This window comes from Otolemur garnettii, unplaced genomic scaffold (assembly GCF_000181295.1).
Source record: "Otolemur garnettii isolate 467f Iridium unplaced genomic scaffold, OtoGar3 scaffold00077, whole genome shotgun sequence".
Taxonomy (NCBI): Eukaryota; Metazoa; Chordata; class Mammalia; order Primates; family Galagidae; genus Otolemur; species Otolemur garnettii.
The window spans coordinates 8,537,300-8,541,816 of NW_003852472.1; the positions used below are offsets into that span (position 1 = coordinate 8,537,300).

General features: G+C 40.5%; 1 pseudogene; it reads right to left on the bottom strand.

The window, feature by feature from the left end:
• The window catches only part of LOC100943255, a 1,440-nt pseudogene extending 708 nt beyond the window's left edge, over positions 1-732 (bottom strand).
• Positions 733-4,517: the final 3,785 nt, after the last annotated feature.

Below are 4,517 nucleotides of genomic sequence, written 5' to 3' on the forward strand. Positions count from 1 at the left end.
GAGCCTATCTTGCCATTCTTCACTTGACTTATCCTGAATTTCTAACTCTTCTTCCTAGTCCTCTTCCATGAGGCTGAGTTGAGTCAGCCAGGTGCCCAGACCAGGACCTGAAGGATTGCGTGGAGTGTGGAAATACTGTGGACCCATGAACCTTGACCTCTGGGTGCCTACAAGGGGCTGGCCTTGGGCAAAGTTTAATTCTGAGCCATCTTGTTCCACAGCCACCAGGGACTGCCTACTCTTCACAGCTGGGGAGGTAAGGATGGGTGTGGGCGGGATGCTGTTCAGCTATAGGCTCTCCTCCTGTGATGAGGAGATGATGTCCTCTCTGTTACGCTTGGAGGGGCCTTCAATGTGCCTCATCTTGGACCATGGGTACTTCTGAGGGCTGGCCTCTGCTGTGTTCTCCACAGGGCTAAGGGAGTTGCAGTAGGTGGTGACTAGACCCCAGGGACGGCCAGGTACCTGAGAGACATGCTATAAGCACTTTTCCAGGTAAGAGAGTAGCAGCTGCTTGTCCTGATGGAAGAGTCTGGGGGAAAACTCTGAAAGGAGCTCCAGAAATGCAAGATTTGGAGACTGATCAGAGGAGGCAGATGGAGGAAGCTCAGACAAGAACTTGATGTCTTTCTTGTGTAGCATGACCACAAGGTCATGGTTCTGCAGCTGCTAGGGTCCAAAGCTCAAAGCAAACCTCCAGGCCAGGTCCCTCATCTCAATGAAGGGTGGAAGTTAAAATGTCTATACTTCCAGAGCAATCTACCGATTCAACACCATCCCTATTAAAATACCAACATCCTATTTTCAAGACTTAGAAAAAATGATTCTGCGTTTTGTATGGAACCAGAAAAATCCCTGTATAGCTAAGGCAGTTCTTAGTAATAAAAACAAAGCTGGGGGGTATTACTATACCTGATTTTAGGCTGTACTACATACGGTCAAGACAGCATGGTGCTGGCACAAAAGTAGAGACATAGACATTTGGAATCATACAGAAAACCAGGAAATGAAACCAGCAACTTACAGCCACCTAATCTTCAATAAACCTAACAAGAACGTCCACTGGGGGAAAGACTCCCTATTCAATAAATGGTGCCTGGAGAATTGGATATCCACATGTAAAAGACTGAAACTGGACCCGCACCTTTCTCCACTCACCAAAATTGATTCAAGAGGGATAAAGTGCTTAAATTTAAGGCATGAAATGATAAAAATCCTCAAAGAAAGAATAGGAAAAACATTGGAAGATATCGGTCTAGGGAAAGACTTTATGAAGAAGACTGCCATGGCAATAGCAACAACTACAATAAACAAATGGGATTTAATTAAATTGAAAAGCTTCTATACAGCCAAGGAAACAGCAGCCAAAGCAAATAGACAACCTACCCAATGGGAAAGGATATTTGCATATTTTGAATCAGAAAAAGCTTAATAACTAGGATCTATAGAGAACTTCAATTAATCCACAAGAAAAAAACCCAACAATCCCATACATCAATGGGGAAGAGAGATGAACAGAACCTTCTCTAAAGAAGATAGACGAATAGCTAGGAAATACATGAAAAAATGCTCATCATCCCTAATTATTAGAGAAATGCAAATTAAAACCACCCTGAGATGTCATCTAACCCCAGCGAGAATGGCCTATATCACAAAATCTCAAAACTGCAGATCTTGGCATGGATGTGGGGAGAGGAACACTTTTACACTGCTGGTGGGGCTGCAAACTAATACAACCTTTATGGAGGGAAGTATGGAGAAACCTCAAAGAACTCAACCTAGACTGCCTGTTTGATCCTGCAATCCCATTACTGGGCACCTATCCAGAAAGAAAAAAACCCTTTTATTATAAAGATACTTGTACTAAGTTTTTTATTGCAGCCCAATTTACAATCGCTAAAATGTGGAAACAGCCTAAATGCCCTTCAACCTAGGAATGGATTGGCAAGCTGTGGTATATGTCTACCATGGAATATTATTCAGCCATTAAAAAATGGAGATTTTGTAGCATTTGTACTAACCTGGATGGAGGTGGAACACTTTATCCTTAGTGAAGCATCACAGGAATGGAGAAGTATGAATCCTACGTATTCAACTTTGATATGAGGACAATTAATGACAATGACATGGTGGGGCATGGGGGAAGGAGAGAACAGACAGAGAAGGAAGGAGGGGGTGAGGGTAAGGACAAGAAAAAAAATAGTGACTGATTCTTACATAAATTGGATTCAATTTTGACTAAAGTACATTACCTAAAGATTAATTTTTACTTCAACTTGTTAATATGTTGTTTAGGATACAGGATACTGCATCCTCATTTAAAAGTGAATTATGTTTGTAGTTTCCCCTTTATAATAATATATTTTTTCCAATTTTAATATCAGGTATATTCAGATTAAGGAGAATGATTTTGAAGTATTTCTTATTTTCCATTGTCTATAAGATTTGGCATAATCTGTTTTGTGAAATTATCTTTATTTTTATTTATAAATATTAGTTGTCTATTTTTTGAGACTTTGGAAAAAAATAAGAAGAAGTTAATTGATAACTGCATACTGCACCTCAGAGTCAAAGCATTCTATAATAGACATACTCTTATTTGACAATGTGAATGTTACTTTCTTTGCATTACTATTATTATTATTGCTTAATACTTCATTGCAGCAATCGTCTGATTTCTTTTCTGAATGTATTTATCTTCATTCATTCTTTATGAGGTTTTTGTTTCTAGTCCTTATGTTAAACATTGTTATTGTTGTTAAATTTTTAACCTTTTTAATTTTGTGAAGGCAAAAAGTGGAAACCTAATAAACACATGTATATGTAAAAATTAAATAAATAAATTTAGCAAACTCTCAGGTTACAAAAACAATGTACATTAGTCAGTAGCTTTCATATATCCCAATGACAGTGAAGCTGAGAATCAAATCAAAGACATAATTCCTTTTGCAGTAGCAACAAAGAATATAAACTATCTAGGAACTTACTGAACAAAGGAGGTAAAATACCTCTGTAGGGAGAATTATGAAACACTGAGGAAGGAAATAGCAGAGGGTGTAAACAGATGGAGAAATGTACCCTCCTTATGGATTTGCAGAACTAACATTGTTAAAATGGCTAGACTACCCAAAGTAATTTACAGATTCAATGCAATTCCAATTAAAATACCAGTGCCATTTTTTTTTTTTTGGAACTAGAAAAAAATAGTCCAATGCTTCGTGTGAACCCAGAAAAGACCCTGAATAGCCAAGGCAATCTTACATACTAAGTATAAAGGGGGAGGTGTCATCTTATCAGACTTCTAAGCTATACTACAAGGCTACAGTAACCAAAACAGCATGGTACTGGCACAAAACAGAGACATAGACCTATGGATCAGAACAGAGGACTCAGGGATGAAATCATCCTCATACTCTCATCTGATTTTTGACAAAATAGATAAAAACATACACTGGGGAAAATAATTCCTGGTCAGTTTTTCTTTTTCTTTCTTTCTTTTTTTTTTTTTTTTGAGACAGAGCCTCAAGCTGTCCCCCTGGGTAGAGTGCCGTGGCATTACAGCTCACAGCAACCTCCAACTCCTGGGCTCAAGCAAGTCTCCTGCCTCAGCCTCCCAAGTAGCTGGGACCACAGGTGCCCACCACAACGCCCGGCCATTTTTTAGTTGCAGCCGTCATTGTTGTTTGGCGGGTCCGGGCTGGGGATTCAAACCCGCCACCTTAGGTGTATGTGGCTGGCACCTTCGTCGGTTGAGCTATAGGCGCCGAGCCAGTTTTTCTTTTTCAAATCCCCTTTCAATTCCTTGACCCTCTTCTCTCCCCTCCTGTCCTCTCCATCTCTCTTCCACCCCCTTTTCAGTTCCTGCTCCACCCTCATCAACTCAGGGGTGTTGGATCCCAGAATCGGTCATAGGTTTGCTTCATTTCCCATTCTCCACACGCTATCCAAGTGACTTTGTCTACTCCTATGGTTTCAACTATCTACACATTAAAGATTTCCAAATTTCAATTTCCAACCCAGATTTTTCTTTTGAACCTTATCCTACATCAGACTGACTACTTGACACTTCTAACATATCCCCAAGGACACTTCAAACTCATATCTTCCCACCAAATATTTCCATCTTACTTCATTTCCTCAATTTTCTCCATCCCCAGGGTTCTTCATTCATGGGAGACAAAGGGAGGACATCACTTGAGAGGATGGAGTTGGAGGGTTGGCCTTCTCGCCTGGAAGAAGAGGTTGTTTGCCAGCAGCTTCCTGGGGCACAAAAATTTGGCTAAGAGCCCATTTGCTCTCAACCAAGCTCAGCTGCCCTTAGCCCCAGATCCACCTCATTCATTAACCATTGCTGTTCCTTAGCCTGGACTTCTCTTCCCGTCATCTCCTTGGTAAGTGTGTAAATAATTCATGTTGGCTTTCTTACCTTTTTCAGACCCCCCTGTTGTTTTGTTCCTGGGGGGTGCAATGGCGAGGGGATGGCATGAAAAGTAAAATCTTACACTCAGTTATTTTCA